The sequence below is a fragment of the Lutra lutra genome, chromosome 2 (assembly GCF_902655055.1).
Source record: "Lutra lutra chromosome 2, mLutLut1.2, whole genome shotgun sequence".
NCBI classification, from domain to species: domain Eukaryota; kingdom Metazoa; phylum Chordata; class Mammalia; order Carnivora; family Mustelidae; genus Lutra; species Lutra lutra.
Genome location: NC_062279.1, coordinates 31,008,227 through 31,028,015, shown reverse-complemented (window position 1 = coordinate 31,028,015; position 19,789 = coordinate 31,008,227). Strand labels below are relative to the sequence as shown.

Genomic DNA, 19,789 nt, shown 5'->3' with positions numbered 1-19,789 from the left:
CCCAGAGAGATCACATTTAACATACACCAGCAAAGTTTCTCTTGGGTGGACCTCAACCCGAATCCTAGGTTGCAGATAAACAGGGAGCTGCAAAGGAATATTTGTGGTGGAAGCAATAGTCTTTCACAACTTTCTCTATCCCAATCAGAAGTAGAACACATGTGGAATAATATATGTTGTGTGAACATTAAATTTAACCTGCAGTATTAACATAAAGTATTTGAATGGATAACAAGACTTAAAATAGAGTTTTCTTTTTATCCATTCATTTAAAACAGCTTGTATCTGACAAAATGAAGAACTCTTACAACTACGAGAGTAAATGTACATGTAAATGTATCCACTATGGCAATAGAAATTTCATTTTATTTTTATTTTTTATTTTTATTTTAAAGATTTTATTTATTTATTTGACAGAGAGAGATCACAAGTAGACGGAGAGGAAGGCAGAGAGAGAGAGAGAGAGAGAGGGAAGCAGGCTTCTTGCTGAGCAGAGAGCCCGATGTGGGACTCGATCCCAGGACCCTGAGATCATGACCTGAGCCAAAGGCAGCGGCTTAACCCATTGAGCCACCCAGGCGCCCCTTATTTTTATTTTTTAAACATCTTATTTATTTATTTGACAAAGAGGGACACAGCAAGAGAGGGAACACAAGCAGGGGGAGTGGGAGACAGAGAAGCAGGCTTCCCACTGAGCAGGGAGCCCGATGCTGGGGCTTGATCTCAGGACTCTGGGATCATGACCTGAGCTGAAGGCAAACACCAAATGACTGATCCACCCAGGTGCCCTGCAATAGAAATTTTAAGTCTGTGAAGAACTGATATCTGTCTAGATCAACTCTCTACATGCAGGACATTATTTGATTTAGATACAAGATTTTAAAATCACTTAATCATGTAATTCAGTGAGATGTCTTTACTCGAACATCTCTTTAGAAAACTCAAATCACAAATGGGGATATTGGCAAAAGATAATCATTTGTTAAACCTACAAGACAATTGTTTTAGAGATTAACATAGTATTTATAACATCAGTTGTTTGGAGATCTGATTATAAAGCCAAGTTTACTTTGAGTTTAAGAAGACAAAGGAGAGGGATGCCTGGGTGGCTCAGTCATTAAGCGTCTGCCTTCAACTCAGGTCATGATCCCATGGTCCTGGGATCGAGTCCCACATCAGGCTCCCTGTTCAGCTTGTGTTGAACTCCTGCTTGTGTTCCCTTTCTCTTTCTGTGTCTCTTTCTGTCAAATTAAAAAAAAAAAAAAGATGAGGGGGAATCTTTTTTGTATGCTTTCTTATAGCACATACTCTCTAATTTTTTTTTCTTTTAGGGGTGCTTTTTAAAAGCATTACCACAACCAAAAAGTAAAAGTTACTTGTTATCCAGAATTTGTCCAGTGTAAGGTTTGGACCTGTTGTAATCTGAGTAAAAAATGAGTGCCCCTTTTTACCTTAATGGAGAAAAAAGCATTTCCCAGGTTGGAGCACTTGTTATTAAAATGACTCTTAGAGAATAAAATGAAATGATTTTTTAAAAGATTTTATTTATTTATTTGAGAGAGAGAGAGAGAGCACAAGTTGGGGGAGGGTCAGAGGGAGAAGCAGGCTCCTCACTGAGCAGGGAGCCCAACAATGGACTTGATCCCGGGACTGTGGGATCGTGACCTGAGCCAAAGATAGACGCTTAAGGACTGAGCCATCAAGGTGCCCCTAAAACGAAACAACTTTTTTTTAGATGCACAGTAACTTATTTAGAAAACATAAACACTAAATAATATATGCCCCACATTTAACCTTTGGGAGTCCAGTGAACTCTAAAATATGTATTGGCTCTGTGTGTGGTGGTGGGGGATGCAGAGATGCCCAGTATCGGGACAGGTCTCATTGCAAATGTCCTTACTGAAGTTGTGGCTTTAGCAGGCAGAGTCTGTGTGGCAATAATAATAAGCCATGTTTGGATTAATTTCAAATTCTCCAATTGGACTAGTTTTTGAGTGAACAAATCAGATCTGGGTGTTATTATACTCTCAGTTTTGGTGCTAATTGCATCCTTGGTATGCCTTAATTTTCTCTGATGTTAGTAATTGGGTGTCATTGCTGTCACTTTGTGCCTGTGTGAGAGTGAGATATTTGAGCAATACCAGGTAGTAGGTAACCAGACAGCCATACCAGAAGTACCAGGTTGTGTCCTTGGTTTTCCCTTTAATTTAGCTACAATCCTTATGGGCTTGTCCCTGCCAAAGGCTCAGATCTCTTAATAATTTGGCATGGGGGAATGATGCACAAGTTATTAAAACATACAAGAGCTTAGACAGAGGAAGGGAGGGGCTACACCCTCTACTGCTGAATCTGTTATAAAACAAATAACTTCCTAGGAATTTACTGAATACAAGTTCGGTGGGCCTCACATCTGGCTGTGACGAGGTGGAAAATATGAAATAGCAGTTAACAGTGTTGCAACACAGACAACGGAATCTAGAAGAGCTTATTTTGGAGAAGACTGTTTTCTCATCTTAGCTTCCTATTTGGACTTATGACCACTAGCTGGCATGTGGATGCTATTTAAACTAGACACTTTTTATAACTTTTGTCTCATATTGTTCTCAATTTATTCTCAGTGCTTTTAGAATGTCAATAAAAAAGCTGACCGGTAGCTGTCAGCTGATTTTAGTTCCATGGTCAATTAAGCCTTCACAGAAATATATAAAAAAAATTGAGTCCCAATCCAAGGAGACTGTCCGAGACCTGCCATTCTTGATAATTCCAGTGATTCAAATTTCATCTAATTTAGAATTCACAGGAATATATTTTCACAATGGACATACCCGTGAGCAAACATTTTTTAAAGGGATAATCAGGACCCTCTGAGATTTTTGCCTATGGTTCAGAAATCTTTAATGGCCTCTAGGATTGGCAGAAGTCTCCCCTAAAGAACTCAAAATTTGTTCCTGCTGGCTCGGCTAATTTGACCAGATTATGTTTTGACCAGTCATTGGCTGGGCCTCATATAGACCCTGTTTGCATAGTTAACTGTCAGCATTGGTCCCTTCCCAATTAAAATTAGACTAATTCCACTTCCAGCAGCTCAGCAACCTGCCCCTTGAGTCTACCATCTGTCTCTTTTGCTGCTTTACTAGATAAATCCCCAAATTTCAGGCTTAATCCAATAAGAAGGGTATTTCTTGCCCATGTCGCTCTAAACAGGTGCTCTAATTGGCAGGTAGCATCTCACAGGCAGTGATATTTGGACTCAGGCCTCATTGATCTGCAACACGTGGTTTCCAAGTTGGCTGTCTAAGGCTGTAAAGGCATAAGAGAACGTAGGATTCATGTATATGTTTTTATGGGTCAAGCCTGGAAGTCCCTCCTCTTCAACTCACTATTGTTAGACCCAACTCAGTCACATGGCCATACTGAACTGTGGGGGAAGCTGGGAAGTATAGTCTGTGTTTGAGTGCAAGAAGAAAAGAAATTGGGTTTGATGACTAGGTGATCTCTGTCACACATGTAATTATCCAACTATTCTAATAGTATTTAAATTTTGTTTTTTTACTTTTGCCTTTGTTGCTTTACTTGTGATTCCTCACACATGAGTTTCTTAAATTATTCCAATTTTTATCAAAAATATCTTTATTAAAATTTGGTTGTATATTTTTTCAAGATATATATGTATGTGTACATACATATATGTATATGTGTATATACGTGTGTCTATATATGTGTGTGTGTATATGTATATACATATACACACACATATATATGTGTGTGTGTATATATATGTGTGTATATACATATACATATGTATATACATATACACACACACATATATATGTGTGTGTATATATATATATATATATATATATATATATATATAATGTGTGTGTGTGGTTATGTGTGTGTAATTCAAGATCACATAGAGCCATATCTGGAACTTGAAACCAGGATTTATAACTTTGAGTCCATTAAATTATTTCCTCTTATTATACAGGCAATCCTTGACTTAGAATGGTTCCTTAACTTACAACTGCTTAATTTTATAATGGTATAAGAGCAATATGCATTCAGTAGAAACTATACTTGGAATTTTGATTTTGGATCTTTTTCTGGGCTAGTGATATGCAAGATGACTCTCTCGTGATGCTGCGTAGGGGCTTCCCTAGATCCCAGTCAGCTGTGTGATCATGAAGGTAAACAGGCAATTCTTCTACAACAGTTCTACACCCATACAACCACTCTATTTTTAACTTTCAGTACATTGGTCACTATATTACATGATATATCCAACACTTTGTTATAATATATGCTTTGTATTATATGATTTTGCCCTACTGTAGGCTAATGTTTAAGTGTCCTGGGGCACATTTAAGGCAGGCTAGGCTAAGTTATGGTCTCCAGTAGATTAAGTAGGTTAAGTACATTTTTGACTTATGATATTTTTAACTTATGATGGGTTTATCAGGATGTAAGGATATAACCCCATCGTAAGTTGAGGAAGATCTGTACTTCAATCTCCAATTTATGGAGAAGACATAAGGCCCACGAATAAACACTTGATTATTATCATCTGTACTTTAAATTCCAGCAGTGGGTAATGAATATCTAAAAAAAATAAAAAAATAAAAAACAAACAAAAAAAAACTTAAATTAGAGGTTTGAAGGCATCAGATGTTCAGATCTTTTTATAATTACCTCTGCCACTTCTTCCAATTTTTTTGCTAGTATTAATTATTTCTTTATCAGATTAGTTCAGAGATTTATTATAATCATCCTGGAATTTGAGAAGTTAGAGAAAGGCATAGACACATCCATAGATAGATAGATCAATTAATTGATCAATAGATACGATGGAAGGCTAAACTTCCTAAAAATCACAAAAGTACATAGATCAAGCCCACATCATTCACCTCTTTTCCTCTATATCTAATAAAGGACATACAGTGGGAGAACAGCAGAAAAAAACCAATGGTGTCTGTCAGTACAAAAATTGGACTTTGGATCAGAAATCCAACTGCAAACCAACAAAAGGAGACGGTTAATCTGTGTAGATATGACAAACTTTGAGCCATGATGATGACACCAGTGTCTTTATGCCAGTTCCCAGGGTGGACAGCTGTTTCTCATTATTGCTGCCAAGTAGGAGTCCAGGAAAGAGCAGAAAATCCAAATGTGGTGTTCATAAAGAAACGAACCGAAGTTCAATAGACTCAGAAAGGAATTAGCTATTCAGTGAAAAACACTAAAAAGGCAGAACCACCTGGTGTAGGAAAAACTATCCTACAAGGGACTGTCAACATTACAAATAGCAAGAAGAACAGATAGTCTTCCCAGGGTGGAATGAGGAGAGATGTTTTACTCTGGCCTGATAAGGTGAGTAATATGGAAGGATTGCTTCCAGGCAGCTGCTGCCCATTAGGGAAGGTGGTGAGAGACTCCACGGAGAGCCCATCAGACAAAGTTATGTGAAAGTATGTGCACACCAGAAACTCTATTGAAGATATTAGATTGATCATGCTCCAAGTTTTATTGTGGCTAGAATGTTTTCTGGGCAAAGGGAAAAAGTCCAGGCTTGGATTGTCCATATGTCTTAAACACTTAATGAAAAATTATATTATATTAATTCCTTTATATCGTCTATTACTTGTCCAAGAGACTAAATGTGATTCAGATTGTCTTTACAGGCTTCTACTGATTGAAATAGACATTTCTTGGCTTTCCTTTTCTCTTTCAATTCCCTAATTTTATTTTTTGAATTTCCAAGTTAGACTTACTGAAGGTAGAACCCAACACTTCTTTGATTGTTTACTGTGTGTCAGTCCTTATCTAAATATTTTGTCTCTCGCAGTCCTTATTACAACCCTGTAAAGGAGATAATTATAAGAACCACATTGCACAAATGAGAAAGTTGCTTTGCTGAAGGATACACAGTCAGTAAATGGCAGAACCGGAGCATTTATTGTATTTCTCAGGTCAAAGGTCATGCTGTTTCCTATAGAAGTGATGTAAGGATCCCTGACATTGGGTTTGAGCTTCACTGGTCTTCTGCTCTTCCTCTGACAATTAACAAAGCAGCTTTTTCAACTTTCCTCCACTTTACGCTCTTGGAGGCAACACTGGAGCCCGTGTTCTTTGTAATCTTGGGCATGCACTTTACCTTAGTTTTTCCGATGGTGAAATGATGGGATTGGACTAAATGAGTTCACCCATCACTTCTAGCTTTGATGAATCTCTAGCCCAAGGACCAGGACCAGGACGTACCATCCTCTCCACCACACTCCTCATTGGGATAGCTGCGAAGAATCTGAGAGAGTCTTTTCCCTTGCTAGGTATTGCCCCCCTTCACTTCTTCCTTCACTGTAGGCAACACTTTTAAAAAGGCAGAAGTGGGGAAACTTCCCTGTTTGGCATACACACTCAAAAAGCTGGGTATGACGGTGCACATCAGCTTCCCATTCATCAGGCTGAATTCAACTCTTATTATCAGTTAAGTTCGCCACCGTTGCAATCATCAGGAAGGTACCTAAGTCACAGTAGGAAGATTCATCCATTTTTCCAGAAAAAAAGAAATTGTTTGCCTCTTTTTTATGTACCGGCTGCTGACTAAAAGTGCTTATCTAAAACACCACTGCTGAAAGGAATGATATCTAACCGTTCCCAGAAACCTGGCTGCATATGTAAATTTTTGCCCCTGTTTACCCCTACTGACCCATTAGGTGTTTTTGAGACATTTGTCTCATCGCAGGAGCAAGTCATAGGCGAGCATGGTAATTTCACTTCCCCACGTCATGGAAGCAGTTCTAGAATGGATCTCTTTCTCAGTCGTGACTATGAACACTCTTTCTTTCAGGATAAGATCCTCTAAACCTCATGTGAGGTGACCTATTTGCTCAATCATTATTCAATAGAGTTAAGCATCTATTTAACACATTTAAGGGCAAGTTACTTCTCTGATGATAATTTCATTACCTATAAAGTGGCCAAAAATCATATGGGCTTATAGAGTCAGTACATGAAGTAATTAAGAAAATGCATGGAAATGCCTCCCTTCTCTGTGGAAGGCACTTGTCCATCATTGTGCAACATTAAAAAAAAAAAAAAGATGACTTTATAAGGAAATGGATCAGGTCTTCAAGAAGTTACAGTCTGGTAGGAGATGTAAGGTATGTTCATAAATCACCCAAAGTTAGAGAAGAAAGAAGCATGCATGTAAGAAATACAGATAAACCGTATTTGGAGGAGTTTGGAGGAGAGAGAATACTTTTATTTTTTTATTTTTTAAGGATTTTATTTTTATTTATTTGATAGAGATCACAAGTAGGCAGAGAGGCAGTCAGAGAGAGAGGAGAAAGCAGGCTCCTCGTGGAGAAGAGAGCCCGACGTGAGGCTCAATCCCAGGACCCTGAGATCATGACCTGAGCTGAAGGCAGAGGCTTTAACCCACTGAGCCACCCTGGTGTGCCAAGAGAATACTTCTAGGATTATAAGACACAGTGTTTTGCACGAGGCATTTGAACCTACCTCTTCATAATGAATAAGATTTGGCCATATAAAAATAGGCAAAAGAAAATATCGTTACTTCCTAAAGGTGAAGGGAAGGGAATAGAACTAAGAAATAGACGTGAAAGGAGAATAATCAATGGTTTGATTTAACTGGAGTGTATGGTACACAAGGGGCTGAATGGGAAATGAGGTTGGAATTGCAGGTGTGGGCCAGATTGGAGGTAGATGTGAACGGCAGCCTAAGGAGTGCTTTAATTTTGGAGATCGAAGTTTAGGGTGACATTAATAAGAACAGAGAGGTTAAGAGGTAGAGCCCACATATAATGGAAGAGGAGAGAAAGTTTGATAAGGAGTAGAATCCACAGACTAGATTTGAAATGAATCAAGGGTCTTCTGATTGAGCTGCTAGAGGGGACTTGGAACTGGTGATGCTGGAGGAGAGAGAACTGGACAGGTAGAGTTCCCATGGCTACACCTTCCAGTATAATTCAGTAGAATAGAACAGCCTAATAAGATTTTGGTAAAAACCCCACATTAGCAGTTCCAATGGTCATGTCAGTCCTTACCCACCTAAGGCAACACAGGTGACAGAGGAAGTGAGAGTAGATGGGAAATTTGAGATAAAACTTAAACTTACTGAAGTTGTTAATAAAAAGAAATAAGAAGTGCTATACTGCATACATTTGGGAATCAATTTATAGTGTGTTCTTGATAGTATGGATAGTATGGAGAGAAGAAAAACCCAGTAAGCCTTCCAACAATTAAGAGAAATAAGTTATTGATAAGAACAAATAATGGTGCAAATAATACACCTTAACTACATTAAGTACAAAGAGTAATTGTAAGATAAAAAAAATTACTGATATGTGAAAGGCAGTAAAATCCAAAGGAAAAAAATTAGGTGCTAACAGGTTGCTAGTGTTTATATTTTAATGTGGTAAGTTGTCATTCCTCTCAAAGGATTTACTGATTTAAGGATCAAAAGGAAATTTCTGGCAGCAAGAATTATTGAAACAGAAAATTCAAGAGAAGCAGCGAAAACCCCATTACCACCATGTCAGTGAGCCTTATCTGTAGTTTATTTTCTGCAGCTTGATTTTGTGGATGCAGACTGGTTACAAAGATTAGGAGCCATAAAGATAAGAGAAGCGATAGAAAGGGTAACCTGAAAACAGTATACGATACGGCCAACACAGCAGAATAATATCATAGCGCCTTGGAACACTGAAAATATCAAAAAAAGACTCCCTGCCATAAAGCCTTGGGAAAATAACTCTGTGCAGTAAAACTGGGAGAATATTATTGCAAGTATCAAATTTCTTCACAGGCTTTGGGCACATTTACTGACATAATACAAGGCAGAAATATCTGCCATTATTTCTTAAAATTTTGTGTCTAACAATAAAAGAATTTCCTATAAAATATGAGGGCTTAGATAATTCACTTACAGTGAACTCTTTTAGAAGGTCAGAAAATGAAGTCAACCTAACTCTTTACTCACTTGTTTGGAGTCTGAAGTCAGGAGGACTGGCTTACACCGGCCTTTGTGTCCACCCTGTGAGTAAATCGTAGGAGCCAAGGCTAGAAAGATCTTCAGAGGCTTTGAAATCCAGGTTTTAAACTTTTTCGACTATACTCTTCTGAAATAAATGGGCAGTTATGTGAGGTTCTGTGATGAGCAGTAGTATGGCCAAATCTGTATTTTATGAAGAATTATCTGGTAGGCACAAAATAAACTAGACTAAGGAGGGCTTTGAGCCAGTGAGAAAAGTTAAGACGTTCTTATAAAGCCTGATCTAAATAGTGTCAGAGAGGACCATCTGAGAGGTGTTTTTGAAGTAGAATGATAGGGTCAGAGAAAAAAAGAAGGAACTGGAATGGAGGATGTCACTGAGAGAACTAAAACAGGATAGAAGAAACATGTTTCAAAGAAATAAATGCTTAAAAATATTTTCTTTTCCAATGGAAATTCTTTTATAGAGAGTTTTTTTTTTTTTTTTTTTTTTTTTGGTCAGAGAGAGGGAGAGAGAGCAAGCACAGGCAGACAGAATGGCAGGCAGAGGCAGAGGGAGAAGCAGGCTCCCCGCCAAGCAAGGAGCCCGATGTGGGACTCGATCCCAGGACGCTGGGATCATGACCTGAGCCGAAGGCAGCTGCTTAACCAACTGAGCCACCCAGGTGTCCCTCTAGAGAGTTTTTGACTGAAAGGTAGAAGTTAAGGGAAAGTTAACTCATGGTACCATCTGAAGAAGCTTTGTGTTGGATAACCAAGGGGTCCACAGTGCCTCAAAAGGCCTTGGGACTGGAAAGGATATTTTACCTGGAAGTCACAGGGCAGGCCCAGCAGAGGTAGCTGAGAGGGTAAGATAGAAGGATATATGGATATGGGCAAAAATGGGAATTCCAGAAGAATGTAAGTAACGCCATGCTGGACTCCCTGACACAATATCCTGCAACCTTTGCAGCTGAGATGCCTTAACTCCCACACGTAGCTTTATTAGTGTCCAATCTCTGACTGATGCAGATTTTAAACAGGGAAGACTTTTAAAAATGATTTAGACTGCATTGATTCAGTCTCCCTGTTTATCCTAGTCTAAGCAAGTAGTTGGCTCCATTTCTCATCGTCTTTACTTAAGGTACTGACTTAGTTACTTGACTTCTGCTTAACATTACACAGGACTTGAATCCTTTTTATCCTTTAGGACCTGGCAGGGTTTTAAGTCCTGCTCCTAAACGCCAGCAGCCACAGGGGACCTTGCTAAATATGCTAGGTATCCCTGTTACCATCGTCTTAACCATTTGCTTACACACCCCACTGCCTGTTGATTGCCACTCAAGTTAACTTTGGGCTAAAGCTCCTATAACCCAGAGACCCCAAAATATAGAAGCAAGACAGAACTTTATTTCTCTCTAAAGTAACAGTCCAGGGGAAAATGGTCCAGACTGGTAGGACAGCTCTTCTCTACGCACTCCTTCAGGGACCTCTGCCTGTTCCATTTAATAGTAACTAATTAATTATGTTAATTAATTAACACCTTCTGGGTTGAAGCAACATCACTGTTATAATGATATTCCAGCTCAAGTGAAGGAGAAAGAGCAGAAGTCAGGACAAGCAATTCCCTTTGAAGCAAGCGATATAGAATTTGCACATATAATTTCCACATTCCGCTGGAAAGAAATGGAATTAGTCATATTACCACAACTAGTCACAAGGGAAGCTATGAAAAATATAGTTGAGCTGGGCCATGTTGTGCTAAATTTCTACCATAGAAAGAGAAACAGGCTTTGGAGAATAATTAGCAGTCAGCCACACCAGCCCCGACATTGTTAGTTTGGGTTCATAAAGCTCATTCTTTAATTAATCAAGCATCAATGAAGAGCAACAATATTCATTAAAAAAAATCATTACAAGAATGTCACCCTACAAACACCCACCTATTAAAACGAGCAAATTTCCTGCTCTGTTTTGGTTGGGATACGTATTTATTTGAAGCTATTGTAGTTCATAGTTCCAGACTTGAAATTTTCAACATAGTGAGTTTCTTTAGTGATTATTGCTAAAACTGAACCATCGGCACAGGACTGATAACTCTATGACGTGTAAGCCACGATTCCTCTTTGCTCATGGCAGATGCTGCTCATGCGCAATCACAGTTTTCCATGGAACATGCAGGCAGCTTCACGGTCATTTTTAGCATAGCACTCCAGGGAGTCACGGCTCACTAATTGGGGTTGGCATGGGACATTAAAACAATTTGCCATCTCCAAGTGACTGGAGACCCCTTAGGTTTCAGAAATGATTATGGATTCAGTGCTCTTACTTAAGGCCTACCATGGTATTTTGTTTTTCCTGTTTTGAATTTTAGATATTCCTTTGGCAAACAGTGGGGGAAGACCTCTTTCTTTAAGTAAAAGATACTCCAAATTGTCCAGAACCTCCTCGGCCAACTCAATTTCTATATATGACCAACTAGGGAAGATGAGGACACTGCTGGCAGACAAAGTCCTCTGTAGGCTTGTTCTCCAGAGTTTTATCAGTAAGAATCTACAATGTTAAGAACCATTTATTCAGAATGCCCTGCAGACACATAGAGACCACAGAAATGGTGGGGTTTGTGTCCAAAAGAAGGAATCTCACAGATATTCGAGTTTGCAAGGCCTTTGGGTTCCCGCAAAAATTCTCCCTCAAATTAACCTGAAGTCCTCCGCTAAGGTAAGCAATGTGTATCACATATTAAATTGGCCCCTTGAGATTCTGGACAGGTGGAAAAAAAGGGGACAAACCCTCAAAAAAACAAAACGGCAAAACAAAACACTGAGATACTTAACATATAAGCCTGTTACGACTACATGGCCAGCAACAAGTTTCTACCTTCTGAGATTTTTTGGAAAAAGGAGTGAGCTCCATTTCTGAAGCAAAGACCCTTTCACTTTTATAGTGGACGATAACATGGTTTTCCAACTCTCATCCAAAAAAAAAAAAAAAATTAAAACTCCCTGCCTACCCCTCCCCCAATTTTTCAAATCTTCTTTACAAATTTGGTCTCTGAATACTGCCAATCGCTAGAGATAATTCCATTATGTTAGCAATTGTGTCAAAAAGAGATGATTTCTGTAGATTTAAAAATGACCACTTAAAATGGGTAAGTTATGATGATCTATGATTATAACATCGCCTGGAGACTACCCAGATAATTATTTTTTAACCTCTGGGGCAGTTTACTTGAACATAAGGAGCTCTGTGTGAGAGAACAGTTAGTTGAGAGGTGAGCAGAAGTAGAAGTAATTTTCAAAATCATCCAGGTTAGGTACCTTCCAATTATTTAGTCTCTACTACACATAGTTGAAAGAAAAATTTAGTGTAAAATATTACCTCCTATCCATGTCTAGATCTTGTATTTATGTGAAAAACATAGTGCAGAAAAGGACATATAGTGTGGTATCACCATTAGCAGGCTTCTCAGTCTATCTTTTGTGTTTCATCTCAATATTTTTTTTCTCTGTCCAAATATACATATGCACTCATAAATCTATCCTTGGAAAGCTAAACGTGAAACTGGAAACACTGGTGTCTTGGGAAGGAACCAAATGAATGGCAGTGACAGGAAGACTACTCATGGTAAACCTTGTATACACTGGGAATTTGTTACCATATGAATATAGAATCTACCCCAAAAGCTAAATACACATTAAACAAATATCTCTGATTATGGTTATGTCTTTTCAGAAATATTCTCAAAGAGTTCTTTCAGTAAATGTCAGTATATAGCTTTTTCATTTTTGCATGGGATTTTGCTCTATATGTTAAAGAACAGGTAACTGAATGTAAAATTCCAGGTTGGCAGTCACTGTCATGCAGCACTTGGAAGATAACCGTTCCATCATTTTCTGGCCTTTGTTGTTGATAAGTTTGTCGTCAATCTGTAAGTGCTTTTCTTTGCTGGTATTTATATTTTCTCTTTATTCTTGATGATATACATTTCACTATGTGACCAGATAGGGATTTGTTTCTTATTATGTTTTATTTTTATGTTCTGCTTGATTCTTTATCTTCTGCTTAATTATTTTAGCAATTAATTCTTCAAATGTAGGCTGCTACCTTTCCTTCCATATTCTGCTTTTGCAATTTCTATAAGCATTAGATATTGGGCTTCTCTGTCTATCTTTTGTGTTTCTTTTTTTCCCCCTTGACTTTTTGTTTGTTTGTTTCAAGTTCTTATTCAAATTCTAGTTAGTTAACATATAGTGTAATATCAATTTCAGGAGGAGTGTTTAGTAATTCATCACTTACATGTAACACCCAGTGTTTACAACATCACTTTGACTTTCTGTACTGCATTCTGGATAAGCATCTCAGAGCTATTTTCCAAACCCACCAATTAGCTTCTTTATAGAATCCAACTTAGCATTTATCCCATCTTTTGCAGCTTCAAAATTTCAACATTTACTATAAGTTTGATGTTGAAATTATTTGATTGTTGAAATTCATTGATTCACATGATTTCGTTTTATTTCTGCCTCTTTTGTTTCAAAATTTTATGTTCTTTTCAAGATGGCAGTTACGCCTTTGTTCATTTCCTTAAACTTACTCAATGTACTTATTTTCACTATTTCTTTTTTTTAAAAAGATATTTATTTATTTATTTTTTAGAGAGAGAGTGTGAGAGGCAGGAGGGGGAGAGGGAGAAAAAGAGAACCCTCAAGCAGACTCCCTGCTGAGCACAGAGCCTGATGCAGGGCTCGATATCACCACCCGCAGATTATGACCTGAGCTGAAATCAAGAGTCGGATGCTCAACTGACTGAGCAACCTGTGTACCCTTCAATATTCCTATTTAAACTTTATACTAAATTGTTCAATAAAATAAATTTCATTTGAGTAGATTCTTATTTTAATAATTGCAATGGCTTTTTAGCATTGGAATTCTTCAAATGTTTTATAATATTGATTTGTAGGCTATATACACATAGATACAACACACAAAGTGTTCAAAGTCAGCTCTTTAAAATAAATAAAAGAAAAAAATGCAGAAGAGTTACCAATTTAAGTTTCTCTTGCAAGGACTGATAGCTTGGTAGCAACCTTAAAGATAACTACTGATAATTTTGAGAAGTATATGAAACTAATCTTCTTGTTTTTATTTATTTATTTATTTATTTATTTATTTTTTTATTTATTTGACAGAGAGAAATCACAAGTAAGCAGAGAGGCAGGCAGAGAGAGAGGAGGAAGCAGGCTCCCTGCTGAGCAGAAAGCCCGATGTGGGGCTCGAACCCAGGACCTGGGATCATGACCTGAGCCAAAGGCAGCGGCTTAACCCACTGAGCCACCCAGGTGCCCTGAAACTAATCTTCTTAAACTCAACATTTTGTATAGCATTTGTCATATGGCATGCACTAAATATTTGTTGAACTAATTCTTACTAACCATGCTAAAGAAAATTACACAACCACCCCAACCTGCAAAAGGAAACTAAAGCCCAAAAAACAACTTAGAGACTTGCAAAGGCTACCTTTTCCAGAAGGAAACACAATCAAAGAAGTTTCCTGAAACTATGAACTCAAGTCTGAAACTGCCATACTATCTTTTTTTTTTAATTTTTATTTATTTATTTGACAGAGATCACAAGTAAGCAGAGAGGCAGGCAGAGAGAGAGGAAGGGAAGCAGGCTCCCTGCTGATCAGAGAGCCCGATGTGGGGTTCGATCCCAAGACCCTGAGATCATGACCTGAGCTGAAGGCAGAGACTTAACCCACTGAGCCACCCAGGCACCCTGAAACTGCCATATACTATCTTAATAAAATAATGAAATAGAGCAGATATGGCCAGGATGTGCTCATTATCAAAGTTTGGGAATGTAAGCCCCACAGAGAAAAGTTGACAGCAAGAGTGGAAATGAGCATTAAGGAAGAATTAAGAAGGAGATTCTTAAGGGTATATATGAAAAGGGTTTACAGAGATAAGCTATGTTAATTAGAGATATGGAAGCTCTAGTAAAAAATGAGACTGACTAAATATCCATAGAGAATATCTATATGAGACATTAACCAAAGGTCCGGAGAGATTTAGGGAAGAAGGAAACACAATAATAATAAATATAATACATTATATTTGTACAGCAAAGTACCTTTTATGAAACACTTGTATAAACTTTATCCCATTTGAACTTTACAAGCACCCTGTGAAACAAAATTATTGTTTAGATTCAGGCAGAGTAACATACATAGAGCACCTTCTTTATGCTAAGAACGTCTACCTCTTTGTACAATTTAATTGGAGCCAAAGCGCCTGTTCAGATCTCAGCTCTGCTGCTTATAAAGTAAGAGGCCTTGGGCAGGTTTCCTCACATAAACAGTGGATCTAATAATAGTTCTTGTTGAAAGGCTTGCTGTGAGGCCTAAATGAATTAGGACATTTTAAGCACTTAAAAGAGAGCCTGGCACATGGCAAGGGCCTTTTAATGTTATCTATGAAAATAATGATGATGATAACCATTATTTTTTTTTTTTCTGATGAAGACGCTGTGGTCTTGTGAAGTTATGTGCTTGATCAAGGTCACGTTAATTACTCATGTTGAAAACTCAAGGCAAGGTTCTCTCTCCAAGTCCCACGCATTTGGAGAACACATTGCATATTGCTCTGTTTAGTCCCTGTTGTGGAGATGTTAGGATGTCAGGATAGTGAACATAAAGAATAGAAGAATATTTTATGTCTGAAAACAAGCTTGAGACATCCATTGGGAGGAGAGTCCTTAGGTAAGGTAAATATGTTAGTGAGTGTAGCTAAAGAGCCTGGAAGAGCTGTTTTAGCTTTGTTCCTTAGACCTTGGTACTGTACTCAATACCTCCTAGCTTAAGTGGAATTTTTACCTTTTGGCCATTTACTAACCATTCCCCATTTAAAAGCAGAAACTCCAAATGGTCTTTGGGAAACCACTCCTTACCCACTCTCAGCCATGTTATTTGGGTGAGAAGGATTCTCGACCACCTTCCTGTTCCAGGGGTGGATGCTCGTGATTCAACTCCTCAATATCCTATTTCACCTGTCATGGCAAATGGCCATAAATGAGATGTAAGTCAATCGAAGATAAAGAAAACTAGGGAGAAATTTGTTGGATTTGGCAGGAGGAAATTTTTTTCCTCTTGGAATTACCAGTCAATGCCCTTACACTCATCTTGGGTAGACCCTGTGAAGATGTGAAGGCTGAAACTGCTGGAGCCATTTTGCTATTATTTGGAGAGCATGAAAGAGAAGAGAGAGAGAGGGGATAACTAGTTTTTTAGTGACATCAACTGGTTTTTGTGTAGCTTGGGTCTTATCCAAAGCCAGTTCTACTTCTGGACTTTTCATTTCCTAGCTTTTTAAAATCAGTATATGTGGGGCACATGGGTGGCTTAGTTAGTTGAATAACCAACTGTTGATTTTGGCAGGGGTCATGATCTTGGCATCAGGAGATCAGGCACTGGATTGGGCTCCATACTTGATTTGGAGTCTGCCTGAAATTCTCTCCCTCTCTCTCTCTACCCCTCCCCCTTGCTCACATGCATGTGTGCACTCAAGCTCTCTCAAATAAATACATGAATAAAATCTTAAAAAAGAATCAATATATGCTACTTTTTGCTGTTATTATAACTTGTAATACCCAGAGTCCTGATACAAAAGAATTTTGTAGTTTATTTTACATAAAATAAGTTAATAAACCTGGTACATTAAAAGCTATTGAAAATAATTTAGAAAATCCATCAACTTGACAGAAAAAAAGAGCATAGTTTACTAAAATGAAATGCAAATGGCTCTTAGCCAATTTTAAAAAAATGCTTAAACTTGCTCGGATCAAAAGATACACAAGTGAAAACTTCATTGAAATACAGTATTTCACCCATTAGATTGACTAAAATCCAAATATTTAACAATGTGTTTGATGAAACTCTGGGTTAATGGGCACTTTAATACATTACTGCAGGGATTGCAAATTGTTATACCACCCAAGGAGGGTAGTTGGGAGGATCTAGCAACTTTACATATGAATTTTCCTTTGTCAGCATAATCTAGCCCTAAGCTGGACTGGCAAAAAAATACAAGAAAGATTATATGGACAAGGGTATAGATTGGTCTGGTTGAATATAAACAATAATGCATATACTCAATAGAATAGTATACAGCCAGAAAAGGGAGTGAGGAATACTTCTCTATCTTAATATATCTAACATATTAAGTGAAAAGGGGAAGTAGAGAAAAATGTATGTAAGAGGCAAGCAAATGACAAAGAAGGAATATATTCACATATATATGAATATATATGAATATTTGTTTATATTCTTAATAGGTGACAAGCTATACTTTTTAAAAAATTGCTACCTATAAAGAAAAGAAAGAAGTGTGGTGAGGGTATTGAAATTCAATTTCTTCTAGCTTTGCACAGTGGCAGTATCATAGCCAATGAGGTTTATCCAAGGCGTGATTATGGCTAATTGAAATTAGATTTCTTTGAATTTAACTTTGATGGACAATACATTAAATATTTTACATAATTAAAAGCCAAAATTAAATTAAAAAAAAAAAAACAGGCCCTATGGGCACCTGGGTGGCTGGATTGGTTAGGCATCTGACTTCTGCTCAGGTCATGATTTTGAGGTCCTGAGATTGAACCCCACGTTGGGAATCCCTACTAAACAGGAAGTCTGCTTCTCCCTCTCCCTTAGCCTCCCCCCCACTTGTGCTCGTGCTCTCTCTCTCAAATAAATAAGTAATCTAAACAAAACAAAACAAAACAAAAACAAAAACAGGCCCTAAAAATCAAAAGTGAAATAGAATAGCTAAGCATTTTGGATGTATAGCCTATTGGTGGCATAACTACACAAAGTAACTTGCTTGACTTTAAAACACGGTCATTTGTATATCTCTAGTGACAAAAAACACAAAAACTTGACTCTCCACCTTCCCCTGAAAAATCATAAACTGCTTTCAGCAATCATATTGTTAGTGGTAGTGTTGGTATTCTAACACTTCTGTGAGTATGATGAGGGATCCATGGAATAAGTGTTTAAGTTAGTGAACCAAGATTTTCAGCATGGGACAAAAGAAATAACAGATGAAATCTTGAACTTGACAGAAAGTATGGAATCATAATGCACTTTAAAAAATTACGTATTTCCTATCTGATGCATTGGAAAGGCCTGGAAATAATGACAAACTAGTAGCAGTGAACACCTTGTGCTCAGATAGTGATTTCTAAATATCATTTCCCACTAAAAAATACTCAAACTCTGTGGGAAAATTCAGAGTTCAGGTCTGAGGTTGGAAATGGGAAATATGAATGTGGAATATCTTGCCATAACAGGAAGCAAAAAAAAATTATCAAAGACTACGTGTATCATGTCAAAGTGACATAGAAGCCAACTTGGATAGGTGCCCACTGCCCAAAGATGGGACAGTTTATCAACAAAGATAACAATCACATTGAATTAAAACACATTAAATCAAATGATTTCATGTGCTACTCAAAAAAATTAAATAAATAAAAATAAAAATAAAGCCTCTGGCCTCACTGACCACCTTTGCTGTATGGTATCCAATTTCTAACTCTGAAGCTAGTAATAAATGGATAGAACCAAGCATTTTTCCTGCCTTACATTACAGAATATATGTTGGATAGTAAAGTGTGTTATTAAAAACATTGTACTTGAATCTGATTAAATCTCTAGATCTAACTATCAGTTTACAAAGAATACAGAAAGAAGACTGTTCTTAAGGATACTATGGATGTATAGTATAGATGCAACTGGCTGATATTTGTTTTTTCAATAAAACATTGTAAGGAGAGAGAGATGGAGAGGAAATTAATAGACTAAAGAGACATATATATTTCAATTATTTGAAACATATGGATCTTAACTGAAATTCTGAGTCAAGACAATTAGGTAAGTGTGAATGTTAACTGGATTTTTAAGCATATTAAGGAAAGCATAAGTTTTTAATCTTATAATAATGGTATTAGGTTTATGATTTTTACAAAAATAGAGTTCCTACGTTTTATAGATAGATACAAGAATTCTTGCAGAGGGATTAATAGGAAGTCTGGGATTTGCTTCAAAATAATGTGTGTGTTTGGTGGTGGGAACCAGGTGGAAGGACAAAGGAAATGAGATTAGCTTAGATGTTGTAACTTGGTGATAATGACATGAAGATTCATTGCATCATTTTCTCCCCTTTGGTATACATTTAAAATTTTTAGGGCACCTGGGTGACTCAGTTGGTTAAGGGTCTGCCTGAGATCATGACCCAAGCAGTTACTTAACTGACTAGGCCACGCAGGCACCCTGAAATTCCCTCTTTTTGATTCTATGGTGGACTTCTTGAAGACAAGAACATCTTGTTATTTTTTGTATCCCTAGCTTCTTTCATAATGGCCTTTCATGATGCACATGATTGGCCTTTGATATTTTTATAGTTTAATGATCAGCCCTTTTGTCTAAAGGTGTAAGCTCTGAGGCAGGCTGACGGTATACAAACTCTACTCTACCACTAACATTAATGACCTCAACCAAGTCATTTCCTCATAGAGAAGGGATTTTAATAAGTATAAAATAATGTTATATGAGGACTGATGAGATAAGGGAAGTAAAACACTAGAGCAGAGTGTTTAGAAATAGTATGGTTCAGTCAGTAGTAGTCTTTTTTATTTTTTTTTAGAAATGTAAATTAAAAAAATTTTTTTAAATTTATTTTTAAAATTTCTTTTCAGTGTTCCAGAATTCATTGTTTATGCACCACACCCAGTGCTCCATGCAAT

The 19,789-nt window shown here is 37.4% G+C and overlaps 1 non-coding gene across 1 annotated transcript; it reads left to right on the top strand.

Moving 5' to 3' along the window:
• Positions 1–17,407: 17,407 nt before the first annotated feature.
• LOC125094485 (U4 spliceosomal RNA) lies at positions 17,408–17,543 on the top strand. Its single transcript, XR_007125517.1, has one exon. It is a non-coding gene; the product is annotated as a U4 spliceosomal RNA (small nuclear RNA).
• The last annotated feature ends 2,246 nt before the right edge of the window (positions 17,544–19,789 follow it).